Raw genomic sequence first — 15531 nt, 5'->3', positions numbered from 1 at the left:
AACACGAACACAGCAAATACAGGGCCAAAGTAACTGACAAGATTCTGAAACTGTGAGATCCAGAGAAACAACTTTGAGAGCCAATAAATCAGCATTGTGACAACTGACTATAAATCCACTCAGATCTGTTGTTATCTCAAACCCTCGGGCCCCACCTTGGGCGCCAAAAAGAACTGTCCTGGTTTAAATCAAGTCCACACACAGCTCATTCACTAACTCTTCCCCCTTTGCTCCCCCAACTCCCGGAGAGTTAGGAAGGAGAATCCAAAGAATGTAGCCCCCATGGGTTGAGATAAGCACAGTTTAATAGCTAAGGCACAACACAAATCTCTACTGCCATTACTACTACAAATAATAATGATAAAGCCAATAACAAGTGAAGAGAATACAACACCTCACCAGCCACCGACCCATAACTCACCCCACCCTGCCCGACTGAGCACTGACCAATACCTCCTCCATCTCCCCAGAGCTCCAGCCCTTCCAGGTTTCTCGGTTACATCCTGGGTATGACATGCTATGGTATGGAATCCCTGTTTGGCTAGCCTGGGTCAGGTGTCCTGTCTCTGCTTCCTCCCAGCCTCCCCTCCTCCCTGGCAGAGCATGAGCTCAGAAAAAGGCCTTGGACAAACCAAACATTTGAGCAGTAACTCAAAACATGCTTGCTATCAACAACTGTTCTCAGCCCAAAAGTCAAAACACAGCACTGCACCAGCTACCAAGAAGGAGAAAAATGACTGCTACTGCTCAAACCAGGACATCTTGTAAAGATTCAATTTTGTAGTTTTTGGCATATTGCAGAATTTGACCAAATTAAAGAAAATATTTTGAAATAAGGAGAACAGAAATTTTCATATGTCAAATTTGCAGTTAATTTTACTCAGTGACAAATATTAACATTTTTAATGATGGACCAGACACATGAGTTTGTAATTCTCCTGGAGTGGCTGGGACTGAAGTACGTCTCCATTTGTCAACAGTGAGCCATTAACTTTGTTGTAATACCTGTAGACATAAGCAATTTAAAGAATTCTTAGTTGTTTGCATTCTGCTAGGCCATAGCTTGGAGACATTATGACTCTAAGATTATAATTCTAAGACTCTGAAGTCACAGCTGATATAAGATGGACTCTGCCAATTATGAACGGCTATGTATGATGTTTTGATGCACTGGAATAGATACCCGGTCATTTGTGTCTGTCTGTGTGTATGAAGGCTACAGGAATAAAGGGATATAAAGATGAAAATTTGCTGATTTTTTTTTTCATTTCCCCCCCCCCCGAAATGCTCAGTGGTGATAAAATGTGAAAAACTGCACGTTTTAAAAATGGTGATAGAATCTTAATTGTATAACTTTTGTATAGCACTACAAGGAAGTGTTTTGTAAAAGGTCAAGCAGAAGTTAGATAATAGTGTTTAGTAATGTTTTTTGCATGTTAACAGCACTGGCTTTTGTGATCCACAGATAACGAGTGGGAGCAGCCATGGGGGATACTGGTAGGCAGAGCCAGTGCAGCAATAATTGTATCCTGTCGGACATGGCCCGGACTTATTTAAACACCATGTGTTGTAAATACAGGTGCTAAGCCCTGAGAGGGGGGGGAGGAGAATCTGGCCCTTCCTGCGGGGTTGTGTGCAGCTGCTCATTGCCACTGCACTGAGGCACTGTTTCTTTTGTTCTTTTGTTATTTTATGTTAAACCCAAATAAAGGGTTCGCTGAAGCCCTGGCTCGGGGTGGTTCCCATCAGGCCTTGTGCGGGGCAGCGGCAACAGAGACATGTTGGTGGTGTTTGTGCCGGAGAGCCTGTGTGGGAAGGTGGAGGTGAACCAGATGTTGCAGTGGGTGAGCGCTGACACATCCCAAGTTACAGTCTGATTGTAAGCCCTCTCTATCATGTGACCCAGAAGAAGAAGGATTTCAAATGGGGCCCTGAGCAACAACAAACCTTTGAACAAATTAAATGAGAGGTAGACCTCGCAGCAGCCTCCCAGTATCTGAAGGGGGTCTACAGGGATGCTGGAGAGGGACTATTCATTAGGGACTGTAGTGATAGGACAAGGAGTAAAGGGTTGAAACTTAAACAGCAAAGGTTTAGATAGGATATAAGGAAGAAATTCTTTACTGTGAGGGTGGTGAGGTGCTGGAATGGGTTGCCCAGGGAGGTTGTGAATGCTCCATCCCTAGCAGTGTTCAAGGCCAGGTTGGATGAAGCCTTAGGTGATATGGTTTAGTGTGAGGTGTCCCTGCCCATGGCAGGGGGGTTGGAATTAGATGATCTTAAAGTCCTTTCCAACCCTAACTATTCTATGATTCCATGATTCTAATTAATTGCAATTTTGACTATCTTTAATTCAATTGAAAAACAGGAGGATCTCCCTGAAATAGAAGAAATCATAAATCAGGTATATCTGGGAGTATGGGCATCTGAAATTTCAGGTAAGGTGAAAAATTCTTTGCCTGTTAAAGTGGAAATAGAAAGGAGGGCCTGCCCATTTAGAATAAAACAATATCCCTTAAAGTTAGAAGATCAAAAGGAATAAAAAAACATCATTGATAAATTTTAAAATATATATTATTAATTGAATGTGAATTGGAATATTTGCACAGTAAAGAAATATGATGATAAAAGTTGCAGATTGGTTCAAGATCTCAGAGCAATCAACAAAATTGCAGAGGATATTCATCCAGCAGTAGCTAATTTGTATGATTTATTGACTAAATTGAATAATAATCAGGAATGGTTTGCCATCTTGGATTTAAAGGATGCTTTCTTTTGCTTACTATTGGCCAAAGAAAGACAAAATTTATTTGCTTTTGAATGGGAAAATACTGACACAGGAAGCAAAACTCAACGTGGACGGTATTACCTAAAGGGTTTAAAACAGTCCAGCAATTTCTGGAAATCAGCACGAGAACTAGGATCATGGAAGCCACCTACTCAGACAAGGGACTCTTTTACAATATGTGGATGACCTATTAATTGCTACAGGAACAAAGGAAGAATATATCCAGTGGACAGTGGAATTATTAACTTTTCTGGGACTGAATGGTTATTGGGTATCCAGACAAAAGGCCCAACTAATCCCAACCCTAGTTTCCTACCTAGGATATGAAATAACAGGAGGACAGAGAGAACTTGGAGCTTCTAGAAAAAAAGCCATCTGTAAGACTCCACGACCATCAACCGCCAAGGAGCTCCGGACATTACTGGGAATGACTGGATGGTGCAGACTTTGGATCCATGATTATGGTGTTCTGGTAAGACCACTGTATGAACTGTTGAAGGGAAACCCTCCCTCTTTAGAATGGACTAATTCAGCAGAGGGGGATTTTAGAAATTTAAAAACAGAGCTAATGAGAGCTGCAGCTCTGTGACTTCCGGATGTAACTAAATCCTTTTGGCTATATTCCTATGAAGAACAGGGAATAGCTTTGGGGGTCCATGCTCGAAAACTAGGACCCTACAGAAGGGCAGTGACGTGTTTTACAAAACAGCTGGATGAAGCAAGCAAAGGATGGCCCAGATGCCCAAGGGCTGTGGCAGCCGTTGTCATGAATATTGAAGAAGCTCGCAAATTCACCTTGGGACAGAAATTACTGTGCTAATGTCCCATGTTGTATCAGCAGTTCTGGAACAGAAAGGAGCCCACTGGTTATCTCCTTTACGTTTTTTTAAATACCAGGCCACCCTTGTGGAACAAGATGATATAGAAATTGTGGTCACTAAGGTTGTCAGTCTAGCATCCTTTTGCAGGAACAATCGACAGAACCACTAACACACGACTGCTTGGCCACCATAGAGACTATATTCGAGCCGACCAGAATTGAAAGAAAAACCTCTGGAAGATAGAATCATAGAATAGTTAGGGTTGGAAAGGACCTTAAGATCATCTAGTTCCAACCCCCCTGCCATGGGCAGGGACACCTCACACTAAACCATATCACCTAAGGCTTCATCCAACCTGGCCTTGAACACTGCCAGGGATGGAGCATTCACAACCTCCCTGGGCAACCCATTCCAGCACCTCACCACCCTCACAGTAAAGAATTTCTTCCTTATATCCAATCTAAACCTTTGCTGTTTAAGTTTCAACCCATTACTCCTTGTCCTATCACTACAGTCCCTAATGAATAGTCCCTCAGCAGATGCTGATTCTTGGTTTACTGATGGTAGTAGCTTCATGAAAAATGGTAAACGAAAGGCAAGATATGCCATTACCAGCACATAACAGGTAATAGGGGCTAAACATTTACCCTCAAATACCTCGGCCTAGAAGGTAGAAATAATAGCGTTAGCGAGAGCCCTGGAATTGGCTAAAAATAAAAGGATAAATATTTGGACTGATTCTAAATATGCATTTGGTGTGGTCCATGCGCATGATGCTATCTGGAAAGAACAAGGACTTTTGAATACACAAGGGAATCAGATTAAACATGCTACAAAAATTCTACAATTACTGGAAGCTGTTCAGCTACCTGAAGAAGTAGCTATTATGTACTGTAAAGGACATCAACAAGGTGACTTTGATCAGAAAATTGGAAATAATTTGGCCGATTTTGAAGTCAAATGAGTAGCTTGAACAATCACAAATCATGTCCTTAATCCCTGACGACAAACTAACAATTGAAAAATCTAAACCCAGGTATTCAAAAGAGGATAGAAAATTGATTCAAATTCTAAAAAGACAGGAAAGAGGATTCGGTTGAGATACCTGATGGGCAAATTGTAATCCCCTATAACCAACTCTGGAATTTAGTTCAGGAAGAACATAATAAAACTCATTGGGGTAGCAACTCTTTATATATACACCACAGTTCAATCAGTGACCAAGCAGTGTCAGCTGTGTCTTATGAATAATCTTAAAACTGAAAATAGAAATCAAATTGGGACAATTGTGAGAGGAAGTTTCCTGGGACAGCAGTGGCTAATATATTTTTCTGAATTGCTGAGAAAAGGAGGTTATTGATATTTGTTGATGTTAATGGATAATTTTTCTAGCTGGCCAGAAGCATTCCCTTGTAAGATAAATAATGCAAGACAACTGATTAAAACATTATTTAATGAGATAATACCTTGCTTTGGAGTACCAGCGGCAATTTCTTCCAACCGAGGTTTGCAGTTTAGTGCAAAATTGTTACAAGAAATTAGCAAAAATTGGAAATGGATTGGCAAGTACATGTTCCATACAGGCCTCGGGCCAGTGGACAAGTAGAGAAGATAAACTATCTGATCAAACAACAAATTAGTAAAATATGTTAGGAAATTAATTTTTATTGGTACCAAGGTTTACCATTTTCTCTATTAAGAATTCAGTCTAAACCTTGGTTGAAAGAAGAGGTTAGCCCATTTGAAATTTTATATGGAAGACCATAACAGTCCTAGTTTAAAGGAGAAAGTCTTCAGGAAGTGGGAGAAAGCTATTTCTGACAGTTTTTGATCAATCTGGGAAAAGAATTGGAGGAAATAAATAAGAGGATAGTAGGGACAAGAGCAAGAGGTTTGGATTATCCGATTCACCTTTTCAGATCTGGAGACTGGGTTTATGTTAAGAATTTTTCAGGAGATTCTCTACAGGAGGAGTGGACTGTACCAGATATTACTGACCACCTTTACAGCAGTGAAGATAAAGCAACAACCTGCTCGGATACATTGTTCAAGAGTAAAGAAAGCACCAGAACCAGAGAAGACGTGGCAGATCGAACATTCAGGACCCTTACGTATGAAATTGTGTCGGTCATAATTTGGACTCGTATAATAACTGGTGCACAAGCTTGGGACCAGAATTTATACCTGAAATTAATGCAAAATGTTACTGAAGTTTTTAATCGTAGTGACTGTTGGGTGTATGCACAGTTGCCTAAATCAGGAGAAAGCCTGGATCTCCCATTAATTGGAGTTCCAATTCCTAACACTGTCTCATGGACAAACCTGTGGTTGAACACTAGCAATTTGTATTCAAAGGAAAGGTTATCATCATTCAAATTGCAATCGTACTATTAACATAGATGGTATCCTAGTTCAGTGGTGACCTGTTCCTAAAGGGAAAGGGTGGTATTGGTTATTTGGAGAAGATGTTTATAAGACTCTACTCACCCCACCCCCCAACTGGAAGGGGGCATGCACCTTATTTGTTGTAATACCTGATTTTACTATTATTGACAGGTATCCTTCCAGAACCTGGATTAGAAGTTTTGTTAAATGGATTAAGCGAGGGTTTAACCCTATTATTGAATGGCACACTGCATTTCATATTTTGTAAGAGGACTAATTCCATCTTTTGGAGTAAATGAATTAGAGAAAGGAATTGTGAATATCTCAGCAACCATAAAGGGAATGAAAAGTAAAAACATTGATATAATCCAGGCAGAACAGCAAGACATGACCAGCCTATCTAAGGTGGTATTACAAAACCGAATGGCTCTAGACATGTTATTGGCATCAGAAGGCGGAGTTTGTTCCGTAGTCAATGAAAATTGTTGTTCCTACATAGACCGAAGTGGCAGAATTGAAACAGATCTGGAGGAAATTTGGAAACAAACTAAGATATTTCATGAGACGGCTGTGGATGACACTTCCTGGGGTTTTGAATAAATATGGGAAAAGTTAACTTCATGGTTACCTAATCTCTCCTGGTTGAGGCAACTGGTTACAGGAATATTGATGTTAATTACTTTAATATTGAATGCTTGTGGTATGATACAATGTTCCCTCTGGTATTGTAAATGAAGATTGGAAAACGGGAAATTATTTCAAAAGGACTTTTGATGGTAATAGTAATATATAAAATGTTGCAAAAGAATTTGTGAAAGGACAGGAAAAGGGGGGATTTGAAGCAAGGGGGACACAAAATTGATTATATAAACGTTTAGAATTAGTTTTAAGCAATGTTAAGTTTGATGGCTTTGTAACAGTAGCAATGGAAAATTACTGAGGTGCATGATACATAGAAAAAAAATAGAGTACAGCTAGAGAATATACTGAGAATTCTTGTACAAGATAAATCATTATAGTTGACATAGTTTTAAGAAAAACAGTCTAGAAGAACAGGACACAGGGATAAGGAGTATCTGGGAATAGCAGGTGTCCATAATGGGCTACAGTTAAACTAACTGATAAGTAGGAGTATAGGAGGATTATTATGTCTCTGGTGCTAACGAACCAATTAAACTGGTATCAGCATCTACTGTGTGTGCTTCAAAGGCTGCCAGAAGTGATGAAGATTGTTGGAAGAATTAAGAGACCCTCAGAGACCACCACCACATTTTTGTATGCATGTGGGGAACTTTCTGGAAAATAACATAATCCATATGTAACCTCATGAATATGTATGTATGCCCAGAGACTATATAAGGATGGCTTGTGTAGCAATAGAGAGACACACGTTAGGAGGAGTTATCCCCCGTGTCTCCCGGTGCCGCAATAAAGAATACCTGCTTGTCAGCTTGAAAACTTTGTTGGCAAGTTTGTTCCTGGAGTTTTCTCCGAATCAGCGGTCACAGACCCACGGGTTGCAGCCTTTGGTAAGCCTTTGGCAGACCTTTCCAGCTGCAGCACTGATTCTCTCTGGTCTTGCCCTCTCTGGTAGGTAAAGGTATATTTCCCGTCGGCTATTACGGCAATAGTATTTGACCCACAACAACTGTTCCAACGAGGTGGTAGTTTCACACCAAATGCAAAAGAACTGTAAATGATTCCTCAAAAATTGTTCCTGATCTCCCCTACATTTCCTATATCATATTTACAGCAGTCAATACGAATTCCCTAAGTTACTTATTCAAGTTCTCTTGAGGGTAAGCTTGGTGTCCCTGGGTTCAGTCACAACTTTCCATTCTTTTATGGGTACTTTTACTTGTGACACGTGTGTCCACCCTTTTTCAGCAGTTCTTATCACCATTTCTGTAGTTAAAAGAACAAGAAATGGTCCTTCCCAATGAGGGGATAAACTCTCTTCCTTCGAGCTTCTTATTAGTACCCTGTTCCCTGGTTGAATTTTATGTATGAAAAATTCCAAGGGCGTGCTTTGTGCTAGCATTCCCTTGGCCCTGAGTTCATGCATGTTCTTATTTGAAGTAGTGATATAATGTTGGATAGTAAAATTCTCCAACTTGGGGTGACCTCTTGGTAGTCCCTGGGTATATGGCATCCCATAAAACATCTCAAAAGTTGAGATTCCGGTAGTCAAGTTTGGCATAGTTCTAATATTAAGCAAGGCCAGAGGAAGATATTTGATCCATGACATTTTAGTTTCAATCATTAATTTTGGTAACTGATGTTTTAAGGTTTGATTCATCCTTTCTACTCTCTCAGATCTCTGGGGGTGCCAAGGGGTGTGATAGTCTCATTGAATTCCCAAAGCCATTATAACACTTTTAAGAATGTTAGAGGTAAAATGAGATCACTGATCGGAGTCTATTACCTCGATCATTCCATACCTGGGAATGGTATTCTCAAGTAATTGTTTTGCCACTACCTGAGCTGTAGCTCTAGCAGTGGGTATGGCCTCAACCCATGTGTTAATTGATCTATCATTACTAGTGTCCTGTGTTCAGCAGTAGCAGTCATTTTTCTTGGTAGCTGGTGCAGTGCTGTGTTTTGACTTTCGGGCTGGGAACATTGCTGATAGCAAGTATGTTTTGAGTTGATTCGGAGAAAACTCCAGGAACAAACTTGCCAACAAAGTTTTCAAGCTGACAAGCAGGTATTCTTTATTGCGGCGCCGGGACACACAGGGGATAGCTCATCCTAACGTGTGTCTCTCTATTGCTACACAAGCCATCCTTATATAGTCCCGGGCATACATACACATTCATGAGGCTACGTATGGATTACATCACTTTCCAGAAAGCTCCCCGCATGCGTACAGAATTGTGGTGGTGGTCTCTGAGGGTCGTTTACTTCTTCCAACAATCTTCATCACTTCTGGCAGCCTTTGAAGCACGCGCAGTAGATGCTTATACCAGTTTAATTGGTTCGTTAGCACCAGAGACATAATAATCCTCCTATCCTACTTATCAGCTAGTTTACCCGCAGCCTATCCTGGACACCTGCTATTCCCAGATACTCCTTATCCCTGCGTCCTGTTTTTCTAGACTGTTTTTCTTAAGACCACATCAACTATAACGATTTATCTTGTGCCAGTATGTTCTCTAGCTGTACTCTATTTTTTCTATATATTATGCACCTCAGTAATTTTCCACTGCTACTGTTACAAAGCCATTGAACTTAACATTGCTTAAAACTAATTCTAAAGGTTTATAAATTCTATTTTGTGATTTCGTGTTCCCCTTGTTTCAGAGTTACTGCTCAAATGTTTGGTTTGTCCAAGGACTTTCTGAGCCTCATGCTCTGACAGGGAGGAGTGGTGGCTGGGAGGAAGGAGAGACAGGACACCTGACCCAGGCTAGCCAAAGAGGTAGTCCATACGATAGCACGTCATGCCCAGGATGTAACCGAAAGTTACCTGGAAGGGCTAGTGCTCTACGAGTTGGAGGATGTATCGGTCAGTGCTCGGTCAGGCAGGGTGGAGTGAGTTATGGGTCGGTGGCTGGTGAGGTGTTATATTCTCTTCACTTGTTATTTCCTTTATCATTATTATTAGTAGTAGTAGTAGCAGTAATGATTTGTGTTATACCTTAGTTACTGGACTGTTCTTGTCGCAACCCGTGGGAGTTGCATTCCTTCGGTTCTTCTCCCCATTCCTCCGGGAGCGGAGAGGGGTGTGGGGGTGTGGTGAGAGGGAAACTGAGGTTGGGTTTTAAAAAAAACAAAAACTGTCATGGTTTAAAACCAAGCTGCACAGAGCTTGTGCACTCACTCCCCCCCCCCCCCCCCTTTGCTCCCCCAACTCCCGGAGAGTTAGGAAGGAGAATCCAAAGAATGTAGCTTCCACGGGTTGCGACAAGAGCAGTCCAGTAACTAAGGTATAACACAAATCACTACTGCTACTACTACTACTAATAATAATGATAAAGGAAATAACAAGTGAAGAGAATATAACACCTCACCAGCCACCAACCCATAACTCACCCCACCCTGCCCGACCGAGCACCGACCAATACCTCCTCCAACCCCCACAGCACTAGCCCTTCCAGGTAACTTTCAGTTACATCCTGGGCATGACGTGCTATGGTATGGAATACCTCTTTTGCTAGCCTGGGTCAGGTGTCCTGTCTCTGCTTCCTCCCAGCCTCCCCTCCTCCCTGGCAGAGCATGAGGCTCAGAAAGTCCTTGGACAAACCAAACATTTGAGCAGTAACTCAAAACATGCTTGCTATCAGCAACCGTTCTCAGCCCAAAAGTCAAAACACAGCACTGCACCAGCTACCAAGAAGGAGAAAAATGACTGCTACTGCTCAAACCAGGACAATTAAATATATGGATTTGCCACCATCGGGAACCAGGTAACAGTTCTCTGATTAACTGCCCTTAAATCTTGAACTAACCAGTAACTCCCATCTGGTTTTCTGACTGGGAGGATTGGAGTATTATGCGGTGACATACAGGGTTCTAAAGTTCCTTTCTGTTTCAAGTCTTCTATTATCGGTTTCAATCCTTTCCTTCCGTCCAAGGAAACTGGATATTGTTTGACCCTAATGGGCTCTTTTGGATTTGTTATTTCTACTTCCAATGGTTCAATGTTCAATTTTCCTACTTCTCCTTTATTATGCTAAATTTCCGAATTTATACGCTCCTCATCCTTCTCCATTAATTGGTATAAGTTTACTGTAATCACTCCCTTTTCCACCTCCAAATTTATTCCTAACTTTATAATTAAATCTCGTCCTAATAGGTTGTTCTCTGCTTCTTCCACTACCAGAAAATTTCCTATGCAAATTTTCTTTTAAGATTCAATCTCTACATTTTTGATAACGGGAACCCCAAAAGGTTCTCCTTTTGCTCCTACTACTAAAGTTGTGTCTTTACTTATTTGGCATCATGTAGGGATATGCCGGACCAGAGATCTTTCTGCTCCAGTATCAACTAAGAACATTATTTTTTCTCCCTGGGGACCTATCTTTAACTTTATCAAGGGCTCTTTTCTTGTTCTCATCCTCAGAATATATACCCCCTGACACCCCTATTAGGAGTTATATGTCACAGAATCACAGAATCCCAAGGGTTGGAAGGGACCTCGAAAGATCATCTAGTCCAACCCCCCTGCAAGAGCAGGGTAACCAAGAATACATCACACAGGAACTTGCCCAGGCGGCCTATTCTTCACCCCTACACATTTTCTCATCCTGCATCTACTTTCTACAATTTCTTTTAAGATGTCCCTTCTTTCTACAATAGTAGCATTCTGGTACCTCCCCAGATGGAGTCTTAGTCTTTTCCTTTAGTTCTACTTGTTTCCTTTCTCAGTACCCCTGTCCTGAAACCTTGGGTATCAGTCTGGGCTGCTCTCGTCTCTGAGTTTCTTGCACCGCTGCCACAAATATTTTTGCTTTTGCTTTCTGGTTTTCCTCATCTCTCCATACATAGACTTTCTGAGCTTCTCTTAATTCCTGTAGCCTGCAATCTTGCCAATCATCTAAATATTCCAGCTTTCTTCTAATATCCCCTCAGAATTGTGCCACAATTTGAGTTTTTAAAAGCACTTCTCCTATTGGGGAAGCTGGATCCACTCCAGAATACATTTGTAAGGTTTTCCTTAATCTCTCTAACCAATCAGTAAGAGACTCATCCTTCTCCTGATGCTCACTAAAAGCTTTATTAATATTCTGTCCCCTTGGGACTGCTTCCCTAATTCCTTGTATAATAATCTCTCTCAAGTCTGTCATGCTTTGCCTGTCATGGCCATTCTGATTATTCCAATAGGGATTCTGATTAGGCCATTTTTGCTCTCCGGGAGGACCCTGTTGATGTCGTCTCTCCCAATTTCTCATTCTGGCTTGCCTAATCATAGATCTTTCTTCTGCAGTAAATAATATTCCCAATACTGACTGCACCTCTTCCCATGTATAAATATTAGGGCCTAAAAACAGATCCAATCATTCAGAAACCCCCAAAGGGTCATCTAATAACTGACCCATCTCTTTTTAAAAGGATCTTACATCGCCCATATTCAGGGGTACTGATACAAATCCAATCCCTCCTATATTTCCTCCCATCGGCACCTCTTGGAGGAAAAATGGAGTTTATTTTTCTTTTGTTTTCTCCTGAGGATTTTCATCCTCCTGTATTTTTATGTTACTTCTAGTGCGACTGGAGGGAGGGGAGGATGGGGGAGCTGATGGAGCAGGGTCGGGTGGTATCGGAGGGTAAACACCTTCTTGATTACTTCCTGAGTCCTGCCCTTGATAAGGGGGTGGTAAATTATCTAACGGCCCCCATGATGGTTTATTTAGTTTATTTACCTATCCTTTCTTTTCTTTCAAGGGAAATAATGAAACCATTATAGATGACCCTTTCCATAATGCAGCATAGTCACTCTCCTCTTGATTGAAAGGTTCCTTTCCATTTACATATAAATTTAGAGCCTGATAAATCCAATCATCAAAAGACCCAAATATTGGCTCAAATAAATAGTCAGGCCAAACTTCCTCTTTAGACCACACTTCCATACAATAATGGACCATTTTTTCCTTACTCTTTCCTTTCTGGGACAGCCAAGAGCCCCAGTATTTAAGCATTAACCCCAAGGGACTGTCTGGGAGTATATCTGTTAATTCACTCCCTGCCTTATTCCTGGGACCTCTCCGTGGGCCCCTTCCTGGGTTAGAGTTACCACTCCTAGTCTGACCCATTTCCTGCTGGGTGTGTCTCCTTTCAATCGACCACTATCACTTCCCTCCTTCAGCGGCTAAGTCCCTTACGAGAGATTGGAAATGTGCTTAGAAGAAGTCCACACTCGCTTCGTAACGTGGTTGCATCTCAATCATGCACACACTGGCATTCCACCCAACTGGATGATACCTACAGTCTGCTGTTCTCATCCGGATCTTTGTTCACAAGAATTACAGGTAATTTATACTGCATTTTTCCGGGAGCTCGAATTGCTTGGTTGTTGACTCTCTGTTCGTTGATCTCTCGAGACTGTCCGAGACTACAACTCCTGAGCCACAATTTGTAGGGTGCCCCTCGTAAGAGCTACGGTCCCAAGCAGCCACAAAGAGATCACATCGGGGTCACTAATTTTGTTATAAAAACTTTATCTTAGCCATGATCATAGAACCATAGAATAGTTAGGGTTGGAAAGGACCATAAAATCATCTAGTTCCAATCCCCCTGCCATGGGCAGGGACACCTCACGCTAGACCATATCACCCAAGGCTTAATCCAGCCTGGCCTTGAACACTGCCAGGGATGGAGCATTCACAACCTCCCTGGACAACCCATTCCAGTACCTCACCACCCTAACAGTAAATAATTTCTTCCTTATATCCAGTCTAAAGCTCCCCTGTTTAAGTTTTAACCCTTTACCCCTTGTCCTATCACTACAGTCCCTAATGAATAGTCCCTCCCCAGCATCCCTGTAGGCCCCCTTCAGATACTGGAAGGCTGCTAAGAGGTCTCCATGCAGCCTTCTCTTCTCCAGGCTGAACAGCCCCAACTTTCTCAGCCTGTCTTCATACGAGAGGCGCTCCAGTCCCCTGATCATCCTTGTGGCCCTCCTCTGGACTTGTTCCAACAGTTCCAGGACCTTTTTATACTGAGGACATCAGAACTGCACACAATACTCCAAGTGAAGTCTCACAAGAGCAGAGTAGAGGGGCAGGTTCACCTCCTTTGACCTGCTGGTCACGCTTCTTTTGATGCGGCCCAGGATACGGTTGGCTTTCTGGGCTGCAAGTGCACACTGCTGGCTCGTGTTCATTTTCTCATTGACCAACACCCCCAAGTCCTTCTCCACAAGGCTGCTCTGAATTTCCTTTTTATCCAACCTGTAGCTGTTCCTGGGATTGCTCCCACGCAGGTGTAAGACCTTGCACTTGGCATGGTTAAACTTCATAAGGTTGGCATCAGTCCACCTCCCAAGTGTGTCAAGGTCCCTCTGAATGGCATTCCTTCCCTCCAGCGTATCAACAAAACCACACAGCTTGGTGTCATCGGCAAACTTCCTGAGGGTGCACTCAATTCCATTGTCCATGTCAGCGACAAAAATATTAACAAGACCGGTCCCAACACCGATCCCTGAGGGACACCACTCGTTACTGGTCTCCAGCCAGACACTGAACCGTTGACCACAACTCTTTGAGTGCGACCATCCAGCCAGTTCTTTATCCACCGAGTGGTCCACCTATCAAATTGATGACACTCCAATTTAGAGACAAGGATGTCATGTGGGACAGTGTCGAAGGCTTTGCACAAGTCCAGGTAGATGACATCAACTGCTCCACCCCTGTCCATCACTTTTGTAGCCCCATCATAGAAGGCCACCAAATCGGTCAGGCAGGATTTCCCCCTAGTAAAGCCATGCTGGCTGTCACCAAGCACCTTGTTGTTTTTCATGTGCCCTAGCATGACTTCCAGAAGAATCTGCTCCCAGATTTTGCCAAGCACAGAGGTGAGACTGAGTGGTCTGTAATTCCCTGGGTCATCCATTTTCCCCTTCTTGAAAATGGGGGTTATATTTCCCTTTCTCCAGTCGTCAGGAACTTCACCTGTCTGCCATGATTTTTCAAATATGATGGCCAGTGGCTTTGCAACTTCATTCGCCAGCTCCTTCAGGACCCACGGATGGATTTCATCAGGTCCCATGGACTTGTTTACATGCAGGTTCTTAAGATAGTCTCAAACCAGATCCTCATGTACAGTGGGCCCAAGGTCTAGGTTTTCGCAGTCTCTGCGTCCGCCTTCCAAGACTCGGGTGCTGCGCTCAGAGCCTTTGCCGGTGAAGACCGAGGCAAAGAAGCCAATCAGAACCTCAGCCTTCTCCAAGTCCTGTGGAGCCAGTTCTCCCGAAAGTTTGCGGAGGGGGACTACATTGTCCTTAGTCTGTTTTTTAGCCGCTACATACCTATAGCATCCCTTCCTATTATCTTTAACATCCCTTGCCAAGTTTAGCTCCAATTGGGCCTTAGCTTTCCTAACTTGGTCCCTAACTACCCTGACAACATCCCTGTATTCATCCCAGGCCACCTGTCCTTGTTTCCACCTTTTATAAGCCTCTTTTTGCTGTGAATTTTTCTCATCAGCTCCTTATCCATCCAAGGAGGTCTCCTGGCCCTCCTGCTGCACTTTCTTCTGGTCGGGACGCAACACTCCTGAGCCTGTAGCAGGTGATCCTTGAATATTAACCAAGAGTCTTGGGCCCTCCTGCCCTCTAGGGCTATATCCCATGGAACCTTGCTAAGCAGGTTCCTGAAGAGCCCAAAGTCTGCTCTCTTGAAGTCCAGGGCAGTGAGCTTACTGCATGCTCTTCTCACTGTCCTGAGGACCTCAAATTCGACCATCTCATGATCACTGCGTCCAAGACTTCCCTGGAGAGTCACATTTCCAACGAGCCCTTCCCTGTTGGTGAGTGCGAGGTCAAGCAGGGCACCTCTCCTTGTTAGCTCCTCTATTACTTGCAGAAGGAAGTTGTGT

The sequence above is a fragment of the Melopsittacus undulatus genome (genome assembly GCF_012275295.1).
Source record: "Melopsittacus undulatus isolate bMelUnd1 chromosome W unlocalized genomic scaffold, bMelUnd1.mat.Z SUPER_W_unloc_1, whole genome shotgun sequence".
Taxonomy (NCBI): Eukaryota; Metazoa; Chordata; class Aves; order Psittaciformes; family Psittaculidae; genus Melopsittacus; species Melopsittacus undulatus.
Note: the sequence above shows the minus strand (reverse complement) of the source record.